At 45.5% G+C, this 21032-nt stretch overlaps 1 long non-coding RNA gene across 1 annotated transcript; it reads left to right on the top strand.

The window, feature by feature from the left end:
- The first annotated feature begins 470 nt into the window (after positions 1-470).
- Positions 471-6762, top strand: LOC122233074. The gene is made up of 2 exons (XR_006210521.1): positions 471-1716; positions 6372-6762. It is a non-coding gene; the product is annotated as an uncharacterized LOC122233074 (long non-coding RNA).
- The last annotated feature ends 14270 nt before the right edge of the window (positions 6763-21032 follow it).

The raw sequence follows: 21032 nt of genomic DNA, 5'->3' as shown, positions 1-21032 counted from the left end.
ACCGTTCATCAGTTCGAGTCCCACATCAGGCTGTATGCTGACAATGCAGAGCCTGCTTGGGATTTCATGTCTCTTCCTCTCTCTTTTTGCCTCTGTCTCTGTCTCTCTCTCTCCCTCTCTCTGTCTCAAAAATAAATAAACTGAAAAGAAAAGAAAAGAAAAGAAAAGAAAAGAAAAGAAAAGAAAAGTGTGCCAGTTCCAAGAACTCGGCCTCAAGAGTTCCTGCAGATTTCCACCCACTTTTACACCTGTATCTGCCCGAGCTAGCCTGCTATAGGAGAAGATTTATGTGAAACAGAGCCAGATCTCCTGTCAATCCCAGCCGAGGTGGGCCTAGATTGGCCAGCATTCACTCAACCTCCATTCAAGAGTGAGCCCAGCCAGATCAGCAGAACCATCTGGCCAATCCCCAGGGGAACTCTCTGACATATACATAAACAACAGACATTGCCTCATAGAGGCCCCTGAGCTTGTGGTTGTTTGTAATGTAGCATGATGATGTTAACAGAGAGCACAGTAGCCCACAAAGTGAAGTATGCCACAGTGGGATTTGTGACCTGGCTGACTGGGGGTTGTGATTCGTTACCGGGGTGACCAGTGAGTTCCCTCTAAATGCCAAGGAATATGCACCTCTCCCTTCCCACCTCACCCTGTACATTGAAACACCGGGGCCAAAAAAGATAAAAATTAATTTCTCTTCCTCCCCTCAATGAGCTGAAACCCCCTACCCGCCCATTACCCAACCTGTTAGAAGTGCTGGCATTGTCTAGGGCAATATAAATATAAATAAAAAAGGACTGGTCCCAACAGGCTTATTCTTCTGTGGCTCTGAGGCTGCCAGGCCCAAATCGTGTACCTCATGTCCCTGGGCAGGGGCAGAAAAGAGGCACATATCTAGTTGATCAGAGCTACTTGGGATAATACGCACGACAGCGTGTTAGCATTGAATTCTTCCAGCCTCTGCTTCTACAGGGTGATACAACGGATGTAATATGTCAAAATGGAAGCAAGGTAAGACCTTCAGCTTCACATACAACCATTTGGAAAGGCCTCGAAAACTTGTCCCATGAATCTTGAAGCTTTCAGTCAGATCAAAAGTATAAAAGGAGACCAAGGAGATTAGCAAGGTTTTTCCTTCCCTTTCCATTTTTCTTTTCCTTTTCGCAAGAAGTGCTACCGTCGTGTGAACGCCCATCCTCTTTATCTGGGAGAATGGCAGGGGTACCATCTTCCACCCTGAAGGGTGTAGAGCGAGAGGCTGCTAGAGAGTTTCAGGGACCCCTCAGAAAATTTGGAAATGGCAACGGCTATACACGAAGGACCAGTTTCCAACTCATGACTAAGAGTGCCAGGATGAAGTGTTACTTAAGGCCTGCCTTCTGCAGGGGCAATGCGTCCAAAGAGCAAGGAGCTGCCTCACTCTTCTGGTGCTAACGCTGGGAGAGTGCTCTGTGATGGGGTCAGCCCGCATCCTCAGGGCTGGCGGGGCAGAGGATCCGGCGAGGCGATGAGCCATGCCAGAGAGAGACCCAGCCCATCTGGCTGCCTACGGTAAGAACATCCCAGCAGAAGGAGTTCACTGGACAGCCAGCAGCTAAGGGGAGATTCCACATGGCCCACTGGAGCAGAGGTGAATCCACATGGGGAACGGAAGCTATGGGAGAAGAGCTCAGCGGAGTACTTCAAAGAGCCCAAAGACATAGCCACAGAGGAAAGGTCTGTGTCAATCATCGGCAACCTAATTAGGGACGGTAGCTTCAGGCCCAGGGATAAGTAAGCTCCCCTCCCTCCCTCTCCTCTCTTTGGTGTTCACAAAAGTATACATGGAGGAAGAGGTGAGCAAGGAGGGCAAGGTGAGCAAGGGAAGTGAGCAGGGAGGGGGTGAGGAGGAAGGGAGATGAAGAGGGAGGAGATAAGACCAGAGGAGAGCAGGGAGGGGAGCAGAGAGAGGGTCAGGAGGTAGGGGAGGAGGCAGGGAGTAAGTGGGGAGGAGGGGTGAGCAGGGAAAAGAATGAGGAGAGAGGAAGGAGGAGGGAGGGGTGAATGGGGGGTGGGGAGGGGAGTGAGCAGGGGGGTGAGGAAGGAGGGGAGTGAGTAGGGGTGAGGAGGGAGGGGAGTGACAAAGGGATAAACAGGGAGGGGGGAAGGAGGGAGAGAGTGAGGAGGGAGGAGAACGAGAAGGGAGGCAGGTGAGCAGGGGGGTGAGCAGGGAGGGGGTGAGTAAGGAGGGAATGGGAAGGGAGGGAGGTGAGCAGAGAGTGAGTAGGGAGGGGATGAAGGAAGGGGGGAGGGAAGAGAGGGAGGAAGGAGGTCTGGGAGGTGATCAGAGAGGTGAGTGAGCAGGAGGTTGAACAGGGAGGAGGTAAGGAGGGGAATGGGAAGGGAGGGGAGTGAGCAGGGGGTGAGTAGCGAGAGGAGGAAGGATGCGGGAGGGAGGGCTGGGAGGTGAGCAGAGAGATGAGTGAATGGAGGTTGAACAGGGAAGGGGTGAGGAGGGAGGGGAGTGAGGAACGAGGGGTATGAGAGGTAGGGAAGTGAGCAGGGATGAGTAGAAAAGGGAGGGAGGAAGAAAGGGAAGGAGGAGGGAGGGAGTGAAGAGGGAGGAGAGGAAAGAGGGAGGGAGGTAAGCAGGGAGGGGAGTGAGTAGGGGCTTGAGCAAGGAGAGGGTGAGGAGGGAGGGGAGTGAGCAGGGGGTGAGGAGGGAGGAGAGGGGGGAGGGAGTGAACAGGGAGGGGTGGAGACAAGAGGACCACGCCTGAAGCAGGTCAGAACTGAAGGAAGTCAGACAATTGGATGCCTTCACGTTCAAAGTTTTGATTAACATCTGCGCCATGACATTCTAATTACTGAATGGAGACTGTGTTTGCAACCTAAAGTGACCTTGGAGTATCTTTTATATAAGATTGGAGGCAAAAGCAGTAAGATGTGCCAGAGTTCACATCCCCGGGCAGGAGACAATTAATCCCACTGAATCAAGCTTAAAGGTTTGTTGGGGGAAAGACTGTCATGCTGTGTTTTGTTTATGTCACAAGCAGTCTTGTTACGCTCACCAGTTACATATGGTCAAAGCTGTGTTTTCTACTCTTGATGATTTACACATGGTCTTTCCAGTGTCTTGCCCGCGCTCAGGAGTAAGTGAAATTCCTTTGTTTCCAGTCATTGGATCCGGGCTGCGACCAGAAAGAGCCTGTAGAAGATGAGAATTGTTGGGATCTAAACTGCTCCCAGTGGACTGTAAGGACGAGAGGACATCTCACACCTCCGCCCACGTCTTTACTGACCACGTGGACTGAATGAGTCGTATCCGCTCTGGCCACCTACTTCCAAAGACCTCTCTTCTTCTGTGTCTTCCACAACCCACGTGGCCCAGCTGGGTCCCCAGCAGCTGAAGAAAAACCCTTTCACCCAAGCCCTTATTTTTCATCTCCATGTGTTTTTATAAGATTTACGCACTACAAGAATTCCATTGAATAGGCAAAAGCCAGGCTTTCTTGAGAAGGCAGAGATGAAAATTAGTATCCAGATCTAGAGACTGCCATTTAACTAGGGCCCCTTCCATATATAGAACATCCCATAGATCTTAAAACAAATGGCCAGAAATAATGAGAATACTAAGATAGAAAGAGAAGAATCACTTATTTTTGAACTATTGAGTCTTACCCTTAACATATACCAACTGATCATAGGTTAGTATTCTAAAACAGCAATGAGGGATGCCTGGGTGGCTCAGTCAATTAAGTGTCAGACTTCAGCTCAAGTCATGATCTCATGTCCATGAGTTCAAGCCCCCCATTGAGCTCTGTGCTGACAGCTCAGAGCCTGAAGCCGGCTTCAGGTTCTGTGCCTCTCTCTCTCTCTCTCTCTCTCTCTCTCTCACTCTTACTCCCCACCCTCGCTTGTGTTCTCTCTCAAAAATAAATCAATAAACTTAAAACAATTAAAGAAAACTTTTCCCCTGGAAATTGCCACCTTCAAGTCAATAACCACAAACCAAAAACAATTTCTAGCAAAGAGGACACAAAGAAAGCTACACCTCCCTTTGCCTCAGTTTCTCTGTTTGTGCAGCAGGGATAAAAGTGGTGCCCGCCTCTGGAGGTGCTGTGAGGAATTAATGAGTTCAGGCCAGCAGAGCGCTAAAAAATACTGTGTGGCACACAATAGGCACTCGGTAAACGTGCACACAGGACGGCTGGATAAGAGGCCAGCCAGCCATCTCTCTGCGGCAGCCTCTGATTCAGAATTGACACCCAGAACGCTGCAGAATGGCCCGCCTGGGCGGCATGGGGGACGCTGAGTGGGACCCAATTCCCACCTCTCTGCTCCTAACCCAAAGCACACACCAAGAGAAACGGGAGGGCTTTCTAAAGAAGGAATTCCTCTGCAGTAACGCGTCAGCTCCCCTTTGCACCCACAGCCACCTCTCGGAGCCGTTGCAGTCGCGGTCACAGGTGTGGTCATGTGGCTTTGTAAATGACCACAGGTCGCACCGGTCTTCTCCTTGGCTTAACAGGCGCCTTAGGTGCGCCCACGCTCCCTTGCCTGGGATCACAGTGGAGGAGTTTGGAGAAGCTGTATGTGGATCCCCTTGTGCACCTGCTGTGCTCACTCCTGAACAGAATGAGATCAGGGGGATTTAACTTTACCCTTTCTGCTTCAAGGGAACACATATCCAGAAGGCTGCTCTGTAAAGGAAAACCCATGGGGTGCCGGGGTGGCTCAGTCAGTTAAGCGTCCCACTTCAACTCAGGCCATGATCTCACCGCTCGTGAGTTCGAGCCCCACATCGGGCTCTGTGCTGACAGCTCGGAGCCTGGAGCCTGCTTTGGATTCTGTGTGTGTGTCTCTCTCTGCCTCTCTCTCTCTCTCTCTTTCTCAAAAATAAATAAACAAACAAACATTAAAAAAAAAAAAAAGGAAAGAAACCCAATATTCTGAATGCCTTCCTGGGCATTTGATACTTTTCACTTTCTCTTCCCTGGTTTCCTAGAAACTTCTGTACCAGATCTGGAGATGAAAATGTGTCCTAAGGAAGAGAGAAGAGGGCTCACCTGTGGGGCCTCCACCAGGCACCCAGCGCTGCTGAATTGTTTTCTATCAAGTAATTCAATTAAACTGCACAACACATTATTAGAAATTCTCTAGATCTTCATGTCAGCTTCAGTTTCTACTTTCTTTTTTTTTTTTAAGTTTATTTATATTTATTTATTTTGAGAGAGAGACAGAGCAAGCAGGGGAGGGGCAAAGATAGAGGGAGAGAGAGAGAGAGAGAGAGAGAGAGAGAGAATCCCAAGCAGGCTCCACGCTGTCACCATGAAGCCGGAATCGGTGCCCAATCTCACAAACCGTGAGATCATGACCTGAGCTGAAATCAAGAGTCAGACGCTTACCCGACTGAGTCACCGAGGTTCCCCTATTTCTGCTTTTTTAAAGGAGTCTGGTTTTTAGCTCTTAAGCAGAATACATGGGATAAATCTTTAAAAATATATATATATGGAGACTAGGTCTGAGGGGAAGTCTCTGGGGAAGGAGTTTCTGTTGGCCCCTGGTGACTGAGCAGGAGCACGTGGATGTCCATGTTACAGATGAAGAAACTGAGTCTCAGTGAGGTTAAATGACAACTAAAGGTCACGCAGACACTAAGGCCTCAGGCCGGGAGGATTAGAACTCCTATGACTTCAAGTTCAGAGCTCTCTCCTTTCCGCTCCACCGTTCTCCACTCTCAACCAGCGTCTACGGTGCGGGCAGGAAGTAAACAAAAGGCAGAACGGAAAGTGGCTACCAGAGCTCGTGTCCAGGGGTCCGCCAGGCAGAAGAATGCAGGCCGGAAGCACCTGGCCTGTGGTTAGGTGGTCACTCCTGAAGCAGAGAGAGGGACTGTTTGAATTTTTCTCAGGTCTGCTTTGTGCAGCGTAAAGATAGACGGAGACAGGAGGTGAGCCAGCAACTCAATGGCAAGACAAAACAGCAAAGTGACACTTCAGCAGTGAATCTGAATGGGGCTTCTCCGCGTCTTTCCTCCAGGCGGAGTGCACTATAATTCAGCCAGCACCACGGGGAAGCCGGAAACCGGGCGAGCCAAAACCCCGAGGAGGACGTCCACTGGAGTCTTGGAGAAGTCTCCAGAAGGTCCGGCCAGGATAAAGCTGAACGTGTAAACCCCCGAGTGAGGCAGCCTCGGATGAGGCCTGGAAACAGGAGGGCCGCCTGCTGCCCAGAGGCAGAGTGAGATGAACTGGCCTTACGGCAGATATTCTAGGCAGAAAAGAGCTTATAGGTAGGTGTAAGAGTTGTGGGTATAGTCCTACATCGTCTGTATCTACATATGGTTTTCCCTCTGCTAATTGAATTTCTTTCTGTAAACTTGCATTTAGAGTGCTGATACGTTTTCCCATCCCTGCTTATCTGTAGAAGATACTCCCTGGGAACGGGAGAGAAGATAATAAACCAGAGAGCGGTTCTGAACGGTTCACTTCTCCCGGCCTAATCCGGTGGAGCTGGTACTCAACGCTCTTTGCGAACTTTGATTTTCTTGCTTGGTGTGCGGCCTTGGACAGCTGCCAGGGCCTTCCCTCCCCCACGAAGAGGCAGCTGGAGCTGCAAATGGAAGCTGTGGCTCCAAAGCTGATGAGGGACATAATTGCTCACAACAAGTGGACTTCTCCAGGATTCATGAGTTTAAAAAAGATGCAGCCTTCACATCCAGAAAAGTGTGCTTCCTGGAGAAAAGTGAGATAATAGATCATTAAAGCAGGTTTTTGTTTCTTTTGTTGTTGTTATTGTTAAGTTTATTCCTTTATTTTGAAAGATAAAGAGGGAGGAGGAGGAGGAGGAGGAAGAGGAGGAGGAGGGAGAGGAGGGAACGAGTGGGGGAGGGGCAGAGGGAGAGAGAGAATCTTAAGCGGACTCCATGCTCAGAGCCAGACTCAGGGCTCAATCTCACAGCCCTGGGATCATGACCTGAGCAGAAATCAAGAGTTAGATGCTCAGCTGACTAAGCCCCCCAGGCACCCTTAAAGCAGTTTTATATATATATATATATATATATATATATATATATATATATTTTTTTTTTTTTTTTTTCTTTCCTTTCTTTTCTAAAAACTCATAATGAGAGACAGCCCAGATGAAAATCTTGGTTTCCCCTTCCAGGCACTTTTTCTATTTATTTCCCTGTGTTATTGGAAGTTCAAGCTGTTGTGTATGAAGGCTGGAGGTCTTGCCTTAAAGGATCATAATTAAGTGAGTTCCACCCTTCTGTGGTATCATAGCTACAGCGTGAGAAGGGAAATTGCCTCGAGTTGAGACTTGCTAAATGACATTAAAAATATACACAGTATAAACTATCAAGTACAGACAGTATAAACTCTAAAAGGTAGTGGAGGGCGGGGAAAGTGCCCAAACTGTGATAAAACACAACGGGAAGAAATGTGAAGTCTTGTCTTGTATAGACTGGACCACCATCTTAATTCCTTCACTGTTAGGTAATATCTCCTTACTGTTCCTTCCTGGTTTTCTTTCTTGCTGTTACTGCCAGAGCAGTAACATTGGAAAAACAATATCACATGGATGAATTTCCAACTCTTTTATTTGGACCCAACATGGCTGTTTGGGCTGGGTATCTCATTTTGCGTAACAGATGGATTATGTGAACATTCGAGGTAATTTGGACACAATATTATAAATGTGTAAGGAGGGGAGCCTGGGTGGCTCAGTCAGTTAAGCGCCTGACTTCGGCTCAGGTCATGATCTCACGGCTCGTGAGTTCGAGCCCCGCATCGGGCTCTGTGCTGACCGCTCAGAGCCTGGAGCCTGCTTCGGATTCTGTGTCTCCCTCTCTCTCTGCCCCTCCCCAGGTTACACTCTGTCTCTCTCTCAAAAATAAATGAAGATTAAAAAAAAAAAAATGTGTCAGGCAATGTCACTGTTTAAAAGTATTTAGATACTCAGCAAATTATTAGGTGGACCCACCTCTGCTTATCTTATAAAGGAATCAATCTTTTTGTACAGTCATTATCACTTCAAATATATCTGAATTTTCACATACCGAGATTTCCTACAGCAAGGCAGGACTGTGTTTTATCATCTCGTTACTTCTGATTGGCCTGATATTGTTTAAGAGTCTTGTACAATTTGTATTGCTAGTATATATAAGATGTTAAGTATACGGGGCCTGACCCTGTAAGTGAGAAGAGAATAAATTGGAAGCCACTGGGGTACAATTTGGTATATTAACTCACCCCTGTTCTAAATTTTAGCATAATAGAATGAAGTCACAGCTGGGTGGAGAGAATAGTCCCCCGCCAGTCAGGGTAGCGGCTGGTGAGAGAGGGACCGCTCACTCCCCGGGGGGTAATAATATGGGCAGAGGGTAAAAGTTTCTGCAGCTTACACGTGGCCACACTCAGGCACTCCAGCCCGACTGCATCCCTTAGGATATAGGTCTACTTATAGATAACAAAGATCCAAAATAATGCACATTTTAAGAAGGTAATTTATTTCTCACACCTAAATGGGTGATTCATGCCTGCCTGGTAGCTCTGGGGGCGCCCGGGTGGCTCAGTCGGTTAAGCATCCAACTTCGGCTTAGCTCACGATCTCACAGCTCGGGGGTTCGAGCCCCGCGTCGGGCTCTGGGCTGACAGCTCAGAGCCTGCTTCGGATTCCGTGTCTCCCTCTCTCTCTCTCCTCTTCCCCTGCTCACAATGGCGCCATTACCCCAGCCTTGCACGGCCCATTAAGATTTTTACAGGAGACAGAAATAAATTTTCTAGCTTTCCAGCCTCTGTCACTGGAGTCTCTGTTAAATGCTGATGCTACTACAACCCACCTAATACCCGCATCTTACGGGAGCTTTCCTGGGGGCTGGGGCAAGGTCAGTATTTTAATTACTAAGGTTCAGCGATTAGCCCCGAAGCCTCACCACTGGCCCTTAGCATGTGCACATTCAATAGCTATTTATCTAGCCTCCCATCTTCCCAAGGGGCTCCAGGCCCTTAGGGCGATGCGAAATGAACGCGCTCTGCTCTTTCCCTCAAGGAAAGTATCAAATTGAGGAAGGAATGAAGGGAGCAAGTGTTACTGAATGCTACGAACATGCCAGGCAGGCTGTAGTTGTTTTCCCGTGTGGTAGATCACCTCACTTGCCCCCAACAAAATTTCTGTGGAGTTTCGCATCGTAGATGTGGGTGCTGAAGCTGAGGGTTGTGGAATGTTGCCCAGAGCTGCGCTTAGAACAAGCAACGGGATGGAGATCTGGGTTTTGGCTCCTGACTCATGAGTCAAGCAGTCACCAGGCTGCTTCGGGGACATGCATATGTGGAGCAAGAATGCAAGGCTCTGTGTGACAAGGGCCAAGCACTTCAGATGCTTGACCTGGCGTGTCCCTAACTCTTCTTGGGAGGCCGCCCGCCATTAGAGTTTTCTCAAGGTTTCTATGGGACCATGAATAAGCAAGGAAGAGTAAGCCTCTTAAACATGATGGTGTTTACACCTGCATCATGGGCACGAGAGTGTCACCTTGCGGGTCTTATAACAATGACTACAATCCTCATTTTCTTTTCTTATTGGAAAAAAATATATATATTCGATGGACAACTTCCCTTCTGACCATCATCTTGCCTGCTTATCTACTCTGGACTCCAGCCTTTTTCACTCTGGGCATTTCCCTCTCCACATTCCACAAACATAAAGTAGCATTTGGAACCTGTATCCTCCTTCATTCAATGGGCTTATTATGCCTAACTGACCCTAAAGCATATAAAGTAGCCTGTCCAGAAATTTACAGAATTCTTATATCATCTCTTAAATCATGTCACACCTTCTGCTAAAAAATACCCAGCTCTTAAATCATTTGCAGAGGTAAGCCAAGGTTCAAAATCCCAGACAACCATAAAGTCTGAATGGAAAGAAAAATTTAAAATCAGTTGAAGCATTTATATGTGCTCGAATTATAATTTTAACTCTGAATGATCACCTACACATGAGCAGGCCTGGCTTGCCTACCCATTTTGAGAGTAGTAAAAAAAAAAAGATGGCAAGCCTCTCTTATATACCAGGAGAACTCATTCCAGAGAAGTATCTGAATTCAGCCCAGCAGAGGTCTTTGCCAGCAGTAGCTTTGCAGAAAGGGGCTGTGGTCCCTTACATTATTTATAGTGAAGGAACACTACTTGATGAAACTAAAAACCCCCAGATACTACCGGCTTCACGAAATAAAGGCTTATTTATTTCTCGTATCATCATCCTCTTGGGTTTTCAGCGGCCAGCCTTCACTGAGGTGATTTGAGGACCCAGGCTCCTGCCATCTGCTTGCCTCCTCAGAACGGTTCCTCTGCTTTGGGCCCAAAGCCAAGGGAAGTCACAAAGTATGAGATACTGTGCTGCTCTTTTACGGCCAGGTCTGGACATCACATCATGTCCACCAGGATCCAGAATCCAGAATCCAGATTCCCTGACCCAAACCTAACTGCAGGGGAAGCTGGGGAACTCTGCCCCACCCCTGGGGGCAAGGCTTTGGCAGCTGGCCTCACCACCCATGTCTCCTGGGTGATACGTATTTTCTCACGCCTCTGATTGCCTGGATGCAGGTGTGTCTGACATCTATGAGGCACTGGAATTCTGACACAAAGGAAGGGGCAGATCTTGGCCATGAATTTGTAACTACTAGTGGCTACCTTTTCAAATAAGCATGGATTTCTGTTGGTATCCCTACCCACCATCCTCTACCCACCTTTACTGCCACCACAGCCTGACTTTCCCCAGTTCTGGGAAGTGGACCACTGACTATCTTTCCCTTCGGCCTCCACAACGAGCAGAGAAGGCCCACAGATAAGAAGTTTTACTCCAAGTATATTGCTTTTGTTTGGAATAAAAGCATCCTATCTCCAGAAGGGATTCTCTGTTAAGACCATCGAGAAAGACCCCTTTCCGGGGGCACTTGGGTGGTTTAGTCGGTTAAGGGTCCAACTTCAGCTCAGGTCATAATCTCACAGTTTACGAGTTCGAGCCCCACATCAGGTTCTGTGCCGACAGCCCAGCACCTGCTTCGGATCCTCTGTCCCTTTCTCCTTCTGCCGCTCCCCCCTCTCTAAAATAAATAAACATTTGGGGCACCAGGGTGGCTCAGTCGGTTAAGCATCCAACTCTTGATTTCGGCTCAGGTCATGATCTCACATTTCGTGAGTTCGAGCCCCACGTTGGCATCTGTGCGACAGCGAGCCTGCTCGGGATTCTCTGTCTCCCTCTCTCCCTCTCTGCTCCTCCCCCACTTGTGCCCTCTCTCTCAAATAAATAAAAAATTTTGATAAGTAAATAAACGAACAAACATTAAAAAAAAAAAATGAAGGCAAGAAGCGTTCCCAATTCGGCACTTTGTATCCTCATCAGAGGGAGACTGGCAACCAGGCCTAACTGTGTGTTCTTCTGCGGCTCTGGACGGGAGAAACAGCGATGAACTCAAAATTTGGCCGTTGTCCTACGGAAGTCATTAGGGTCATTGGGTCTGTTCACGAACATTCAGGTGCTCTTTCCAGCGACCCGGTACGATTGCACTTTCCTAACCACTTCGGTGGGCGTTAGCAGGGCCGCAGGGGTTCGCTTGGTCAATAAAGATGTGTTACCTGGACACGCCGCTTCCAGGTAGGAATTGGAGGAGCCAGGGCGGGACTTACTGTGTTCCTTTTCCCCTCCCCCCATCCCCTTAGTAGGCGATGATCGGGCGATAATTTTTCCCAAAGACATTACTCATAAGGCCCTTCCCATAGCAGCTCTGTCAACCTGGGTCCCTCAGTCACCACAATAGTCAGGAGTATCTGATGACTCTTGTTGGACACATAGCTGTGAAAGAAAAATAAACCTTGCTTCACTAAGCCAGTGTGAATTAGAGATGGCTAGTTACCCAGAATAACCTAATGGGACCTAACAGATACAGCGCTCGTGATTTCTTTCTAGGACATACCCTTTTTCCGGTTACTTTTATGGTGTTATGAAAAATTTCATGCTTGCAAATTATATATATACCACCTCTGTCTGATTTTTCACATGCACTCGTGTAAACATCATCCAGTTTCAGAAATAAAACAAGACCAGTTCCTTCCAGCTCCACCAAGTGACTCTCCATTGATTACTCCCTTCTGCCACCACCCGCCCCCCCGCCCCCCGAAAGACGACAGTTATCTTTTTCTTTCTGTTAATAATTCACTTGTGTTTCTTGATCATTTTATCTCTCATGCATATTGCTTAGCTTTGCATATTAGGTAACTTCATTCGACTGAAATCTTACTGTCAGAATTTTTCTGGAACTTGCTCTTTTGCCTAATGTTATGTGTTTAAGATTCATCCGTGCAGATGCGTGGAGCTCTATTTTACTCACTCTTGCTGCAGTTGTGTGCATATAACAATACGAATTCGCCCCTTCTCCCGGTAGATGGCTTTGAATGTCCCGTTGGGAATTTTTGCCGTTAGAAACTACGCTAATAAAAATATTCTCGTGTATATCCCCGTGCACATGTGCGAGAATATCTGTAGGGTGTACACCAGGAAGGAGAATGCTCTATTTTACTCCATAAGATCACATTGTTTTCCAAAGTAGCTGTTGCAATTCATACCGCCACCAGCTTGTGTGAGAGCTCCGTGTCTGACATTCCCACCAACACTTGTTACTGATGGCCTTTTTCTTTGTTTCACCACTGTGGTGGCTGTAAATGGTAACTTATCATGGTTTTAAATTTCTTTAAGGCATACTTTCATCACAGGTGAATTCAAGAAACCAAGATGAGAAACTGTTCAAAACAGCTTGTCATAGATATGTTTATATGTTTATATATATATATATATATAGAGACAGAGAGAGAGAGAGAGAGAGATTTATTTTTTAAGTTTATTTATTTATTTGGGGTAGGGGGAAGTGCAGAGAGAGGCAGAGACAGAATCCCAAACAGGCTTCATGCTGTCAGCACAGAGCCCGACATGGGGCTCAATCCCACGAACCGAGAGATCATGACCTGAGCCAAAATCAAGACGGAGCTTAACTGACTGAGCCACCCAGGCGCCCCGCCATAGGTATGTAGAAAAATTGGATAAACTCCATATATTAGGTCCCTTCTTATAGAGGAGGTCAAATAGCTGGAAAAGGCCCCATCGTTCATTTTTGGACATCAGAAAATACCAAAGGGTTTATGCTACTGTTTGCGTTGTAGGTTAAACAGCTATTTCTTAAATGGTTCCTTTTAGAGGACTAACAGTATTATCTAAAGCCATGGGAGAAACAAATACATTTCAGGGAAATTATAAACATTTCTTTTATCTTACCAGATAAAGAGATTTAGTATAAATCCTAATGTACCCACTTGGCTGTACACAATTTATAGCAGATGAAGAGTTTGAAACACTTTTATGTAAACAATCATAAATTTTTTTTGAAGGTTGCTAAAAGGCTGTGTGACACTCTTTGTAAGTGGGGAGCATCTCAGAATAAGAGCCGGTTCTGGATAATATCAGAATTCATTTCCCGCTAGCAAAGCATCTCCATTAAGCACTTTCTTCATCTCTGAAACCTTTACTTTTATGTAATGTTTACATCATTGACACCTCCTCTTACTGAATCCCTAATATAAACAAGAGATGTAATAAGCCCTAATGTACTTTAACAAGATTTTAAGAGATGTGCCTATGAGATGACGATAACCAAATGGGGTGCAAAGTAAAGCGAAATTTTTATAACACCTCAAGCCCATCTGACATTGACAACTCTGAAAGTTAAGTCCAGGAGAGAAACGTTGTCCCTGTGTTTACTCATCAGTTAGAATTTGACGAACTCCAAATGTTTTCTGGCCAGCCAAGTTCTGTAACACAGCCTTTAAGCAGAAAATTAGAAACTCAGTCTTATTTGGAAGACAGATGTGAAAATAAATTTACTTTGCTCCATATCTATGTACTCAGGGCAACTGTGAGTTTCATGAACCACAACAGTAATGCATGAAAAGCAAACCTTTGTAATTCACCATCTTAATCCCATAATGTAAGAAGGCAATCCATCCAAGACTAAAATTTTGCCTGGTCTGTTTTAGCTGAAAAGCGTTCTTTGAAAGTGAGCTTAGTAACTGACCAGCCTAGGTAGAAGGGGTAGGGGTGGTGGGCGGGGGGGGGGGGATGTCTGGTCAGCAATCATCTCTATGATTCTATTCTCTTCTTACAAGATCGGAGGTATTCCGTAAGGTCCAGGCAGCAACAGCGATCGTTCCAGACTGAGGAAGGCCAGTGTACTGGCTTACATGAGTGACACTCAAAGCGTGGTCTGTGGACGGGTGCAACCCCATGCAGCCTCCAATAAGAAAGGTAGAGAAGTTGAGAGTAAGCATCTAAAACTCGTATAGCGATGGACGCCCCTGCAACAGCATAGCAGGGAGAGCTGAATTTGTCTTGCCGAACAAGATGTTTTACAAAATAATGGGCTAGTGACAAATTTCTAAAAGTAGGAAAACAAAACACTTACCCTTCATCACGGGTAGTTTGAGAAGCACGGGTCTCAGGGTATGGTTAAAACTCAGACTCTCGATCGCCAATCCCAGAGATTCTGATTCAGGGATTCGAGGTGAGATCCGCGAACCTGCATTTCTAACAAGAACCGAGGTGGTGCCGATAGTGCTGGTCAGGACCACATTTTATGTGGCGATGGTCTAGATCAGTCTTAATACCAGCTGCTCCCCACTCTTTGTCACTGCTGACTCACAAACCTGGACATTTTAATTTTGTGGTCCCAGAAGGTAAGACCTTTCAGATGTTTCTATTTGGCACCTTCTGTGTGTTCAGGGGAGTGTGGGAGTTACCATTTGTCACGCTCCCAGTGTTCTGCTCTTCAAGACTTTTCCATGTCATCCCCTTCTACCCTCTCAGAACTGGCATTACGGTGACATTCTCCTGAATTTTTAGAGCTTCCTCTTTCACTGTTTGAAAGCTTTGCCAATGTGTTAACAGCATACACATGCTGGGTCTCATAACCAGAGCAGGCAATGCCTTCTGGAAATAGGGATTATAACTGGCATCGGTACTGACCTGAATTTTAAGACAGACTCATAAAAGAAAGGAAAGGCTTGCTCTCCGGGACTGAAAACCCACAGTGCCTACCACCCAAGCTCCTCAAGTAATCTTTGAGGACTCGCCTGAGTCTCTTTGCTGCTGCTTCTAGAACATCAGCCAATCTAAGTTCTCTTCCGAATGAACAAAGCCTAGCACTTAGGAAATTAACTGTCTCTGAAGGCAGTTAGTCACCTTTTCTCCTGTGAATTTATAGGAAGAACAACTGGGAGCCCTTCCTGGGCCCTTCAAGACTTCCATCAGCACCCCTGCCATAGAAATGCAGGGGCTTTCTGCAGTGCAATTCTACAGCTCAATTATCACAGGGTGTGGCAGGCTTTTAGAGAGATTAAACTACCCTTTCTACCGGAAGAAAATGATGAATTCTCAAATGAGACCCCTGTAATAATAATCCATTTGCTCAGCTACGTTTACTCCTATTGGCCAATTATCTAGCTCGATCCCCATTGTTTGAACAGATGCCTTGGAATTCTGGGAAAGATGCACAATTCGGAGAGCCGCTTGTGCGTGCGAAAGGGGGCTGCGTCCTTAGAAGAGAACGTTCTCCAGAGTCTGAGAGATTGAAAGCAAATCTGTAAAGAGAAGCCATTTCAAGGAAGTTCTGAAAGAGCATGCTTTAAATTCTGAGTATATCCCAATTATGACAGTTTCTTTACTTTGACGTAGCTGCTACTAAATATCCACTGATGTCCCTCTGTGCTTCCACCTCATCTGTAAAATGGGGATAATGGTAGTACCTACACCATAGGGTTGTGGCAAGGACTAAGCGAATGCATACATGTCAAGGCTTGAAAATAGTCCTTGGTGCCAAGTAAAGGCTGCATAAACTTTCCCGGGATCTCACCGTTATCAAGGGTCTTAATAACTAGGTGCACTTGGACCTCAGCCCACCCCACCCCATACCCACTCCTGGTAACTTGCATCCCCTAGTCTAAATACCGATATTATCCAGGCTGGTATATACTGGTAAGACCATAAACCAACTCCGTCCAACAGAAATATAATATGAGTCCTACATGTAATGTTCATATTTTTTAAAAGCTAAAAGGGGTGGAATTCATTTTAACATTTAAATATATAATAGGGGTTCCTGGGTGGCTCAGTCGGTTGAGCGTCTGACCTCGGCTCAGGTCACAATCTTACGGCCCGTGAGTTCAAGCCCCGCATCGGGCTCTGTGCTGACAGCTCGGAGCCTGGAGCCTGCTTCGGATTCTGTGTCTCCCTCTCTCTCTACCCCTCCCCCACTCACACTCTGTCTCTCTCTCTCTCTCAAAATTAAAAAAACCTAAAACAATTTTAACAATTTAAAAATATAACCCAATGTACCCAAAATATTATTATTTCAACATTCCATCAATATAAAAAATGATTAGTGAGATAGTTGATGTTTTTTGTTTGTTTTTTTTTTTTTACAGTAAGTCTTCAAAATGTGTCTACCTTTACACTTAAAGCATATTCCAATTTGAACGCTACATTTCCCTTGGGTGTATTTGCTAAGCAGGTAGAGCTCATCAAACGTTCAGTTGAAGAAGTAGTTTCACTGACCCGAGTTGTTACCAACATACTTGACACTTTTCCAGTATCTGAAGGGAGTTTTCCAATCGCTGAATTCAGTATCAGTTTTTTTAAGTTTAAACAGAATAATATTATACATTCAGTTCCTCAGTCACACTAGCCGTATTTCAAATGCTCACAAGCTACCTGTGGTGAGTAGGCACCATCTTAGGTAACATGGGTGTAGACTTTGAAAACAAACAGGTCTTCCACTTCATGATACAGTCCTGGACAAGTTATAGGACTTTTCTTCTTTCTTATTTACAACTTAGAAATCTACTAATTTGCAATAGAAGAAAATATAATCGATAAGTATATTAATACATTTATTCTCTTTAGTGTTAGAGAGGTTAATATATCTAAAACGCATAGCACAGTGACAAACAGACTGTAATAGGGACTATCAGTGAATAGGGACTATTTTTTTCCTTAACATTTTATTAAGAAAAAATTGAAATGTCAGAAATGCTAAAATTGTACAGGGAATCCCCACATACCCACCCCCTCGATTCTATTAATTGTTAACATTTGGTTATGTTGCTTTATCACATGTTTATGATACCTCCATTTTGACCTCAAACTTTCTAATTGAGTAAGTTCTTTCCAGCTTATCTCTCAACTCAGGCAAAGACCTTACAGGCAAAAGCACACCCTGATGGGAACCAAAATTACTCCCTCCAGCAATAGGGACTGCCCTGAGCCAGCAAGATCCTGTGTTATTAACCCCAAGACAGTGATCGACCTGACCTTTACTACCTACACACTCACCAACCTTCGTCGCACAATCTCCTTAAGTAAACCCAGAAGTACCTTCAGTGCTTTGGAAACAGTCTTTGAAACATTAGTCTGTCTTCCCCGTGTTGGCCTCACTGAAATAAAGTCCTTTCCTTTTCGCCGGCACTGTCTGTCTGCCTTTGGATTTTGCCAGCAGCGATTGGCCAAACCTGGTCTGTTTGGGACCCCGGGACCGGGTGCTCTTGCCCCCCTGTGCCCCAGCTACATCTAGCTATGCATTCGTCAGCCAGCCTTACTTCTCATGTATCTCAAAGCAAATGCAGACATCAGTATCGTCCGTCCTACAGCTCCAGCTTGTGTGTCATTAACTAAAGTTCAATATTTTCTCTTTCCTCTCTCCCTCCCCACCCTTCCCGCCTCCCTTTTTCTGTGACTCCCTGTCTTCCTGCCTTATTTATTTTTAGGTGAAAATGCACATAGTGAAATGCACCATTGAATGAATGCTGACAGTGCATATACCTGTGTAAACCAAATCACTATCAAGATACAGAACATGTACATTATCCCAGAAAGTTCCCTCACACCCCTTCCTCGTTAATCCTAGCCCTTCCTGTCCTGCTCCCTTCCCCAGGCAATCATTGTTCTGCTTATCCCCTACAGATTAGTTTTGCCTAATCTAGAATTTCAATCATACAAGATGTAGTCTTGTGTAAGGCTTCTTTCATGTAGCATAATGTGTTTGAGATTCATCCATGTTGTTATATATTTACTCCTTTTTATTATTGAGTACTAATTGTGGCTATTTTTTTTTTTATTTTTTTAATGTTTTACTTATTTTTGCGACAGAGACAGAGCATAAGCAGGGGAGGAGCAGAGAGAGAGGGAGATACAGAATCCAATGCAGGCTCCAGGCTCTGAGCCGTCAGCACAGAGCCCAGCGCGGGGCTCGAACCCATAAACCACGAGATCATGACCTGAGCCCAAATCGGACGCTCAACCGACCGAGCCACCCAGGTGCCCCTAATTGTGGCTATTTTTAATCAATAGAGCTCTTGACTTGACCCACTCCTCCAAGCAAATCATTCCATTCCTTTACAACTTAAAAAAAAAAAAGTCTGCATCCTGTCAATCCAACATGGACCTCTCTAAGGCTTTTAGTTTTTGATACTCTACCCCATAGACTTCATGAAAGAAAGTCTTCTTCATATGACATCCTTTAAAATGTATGTATAGTTGGGAGGTCTGAGCCTTCTATGGAGAAGGCAAAACCTTCCTAATTCCTTCAATTCTATGTACAATGATGTTTTAGTTTCTTTCAATGTCCTGGCCATTCTCTTGTGTTCACTCTCTTGGCACCATTCGTAATTCATATGTATTTGTTTTCTTGTTTATTGAATCTCTTCCCTAATGAGTTGTAAGTTCCACTGGACAACATCTTGTCTATTTTATGCACCTGGATACACCCAGCACCTGGTACAATACCTGGTATTTAGAAGGCCCTTGACAAATATTTTTTGAATGAGTAAGTGAATATATAAAGAAGGAATTCTCCCATAAGCATGTTTAATTTTTTCTATACGTTAAGTATATATGGGGACAATAGACAGGTGTTATGGGGGGGGGGGTGAACACTGGAGCTTGACGAAAACACAAATTTCCAAGAGCCATCCCTCAGGGAATGTGCCAGACAAGGGCACTGACTCCATTCCTGGCTGGAAGTATTGATGGGATTTTGGAGTGATGGGGGGGTTCGGAGGCAACCGGCCAAGAAAGAAGTCTTGAAGACATCTTTGGTACAAAAAGGTGATTTTATTAAAGCATGGGGACAAGACCCGTGGGTAGAAAGAGCTGCACTGGGGTTGTGAAGAGTGACTGCTTGTATACTGTGGAGTTGGGGGAGGTGAGGTCAAGAGGAAGTTTCTTAAAAGGATTTCCATATGCTAAAGAGGGTTTACAGATTACTGGAGGCCTAGCTATTGTCAAGCTAAGGTTGTTTTTCCCTCTAGCAAAGCATTATCATGAAGATAGTAGGGAATTCCTGGAGATTAGACTAGTGATAAGATTACCCTTTTCTTGTAATATTACTAAGATATTTGTAAACTGATGGAGATTCTACAGTTTAACCATTTGTTTTCTGTCCTTTCCTTTGTTCTTAGGCAGCCAGGAGTGCCTGAGGAACGTCACACATATCCCATCTGGGTTGGGGCGGGGTGGGGGTGGTGATGGGTTGGGGGGTGGGTGCTAGCTTGTGCTTGGCCCTCAGTTTATGGCCCCTCATCAGTATGCCCTTGAGTCCCTGTCTCCATCTCTTCTCCAGTGAGCTGAATGGATAGCTTGAAACTCCCCTTAAAATCTAAACTCAGTCATAATTAGCTGGGCCCTTACTTTTATTTTCCAAGCCTCCGTAGGTCCCCAGCATTAAGCATGTGCTGTGCTCTTTTCCTCACGCCCCAAGTCCAACTGTGTGAGATAATTTTTTAAAATATTAATTTGTTTTTGCCATTCTTGTATTTTTCTTTCCCCTCTTCCAAGCAGATAGCCAGGATGCTGTGTTCAGCTCCTTGCTTTAGAGGAGTTTGTGATTCATAAAAGCAAACATTGCCTTTAGATATCGTGATCCTCTGGCTTGTTTTTCCAGAAGCATAGGATTCCTGAAGGAGTCATCTGGGGGTGGGGAGAGAGGGGGGAATCTTGGACTGTTGCTAAAGGAAGCAGAGATGTTTCCCCCAGACTGGAAAGGGGTTGGGGTTGGTAGACCCCTCAAAGAGTATGAACCACACCCAGCTCTCCCAGCACCCTGGAGGGGGCAGCACCCCAGAAGGGAAAGGCTGTGGTGCCCTGGAGAGCCTAGACTCCAACCATCAGGTTCCCATGAGCAATGCTGACACTGGGTTCCTGCTTTGCAATGAAGAAGCTGCAGAACTGCCTGCCTAGCTTGGATCACCTAGCTTGGGTTACCAAACGTCAGTGGTCAATGTGATGTCTGAGCGAGAGGGCCCTCTGATGCTGTGTAAGCTTTCCGATTTGATAAATGGCCCTAGAGAAAGAGAAGGTGGGAGAACATTCCATCTTTACACCCTTCTCCATAATAACAAAGATTAGATTTCTTGCCAGTGAGGAGAGATGAAGATTCAGGCATGCATTTGATTTGCTCTCAAAAAAATAAAGACTGCACATTTTAAGCACTTGAGATTGTGCATAAGATTTCTACAAAGAGGAGAGAAGAGAGGAATAAGAGGGAGAAATTAGGCTGTATCAAAGGGAGGAGAACAGAAAAGTAGGGAGAAAACGAGGGGACAGAAGGCAAAATATGGCAAGAGTTCAAATGGAAGCCCATATGCCATAGATCTCAATAATTATAAGATATAAAGCAAATTAACGAACTATTAGAGAATACATATTCTATCTTCTTCCTTGACAAGTAAGTATTCACAATGATAGAATGAAAATTCTTTTTGAAGCTATGGTTTTTACATGACTGAAAGTCAACAAACTCTCAAAGACTGGATTTAATTATATTGTACATGTCTGAGGGTTTCCTTGATGGGCTAGTGATGTTTGATAAGTAATAAAATAACTCTCATTAATTCACAAATATATTCCATACAAATTTGCTTTTCTTGCCTTTGTTTCGCTAAAACACTAATTAT

The sequence above is a fragment of the Panthera tigris genome, chromosome D4, assembly GCF_018350195.1.
Source record: "Panthera tigris isolate Pti1 chromosome D4, P.tigris_Pti1_mat1.1, whole genome shotgun sequence".
Lineage (NCBI taxonomy): Eukaryota > Metazoa > Chordata > Mammalia > Carnivora > Felidae > Panthera > Panthera tigris.
The sequence above is the reverse complement of the archived record's forward strand: the minus strand, read 5'-3'. Positions and strand labels throughout refer to the sequence as shown.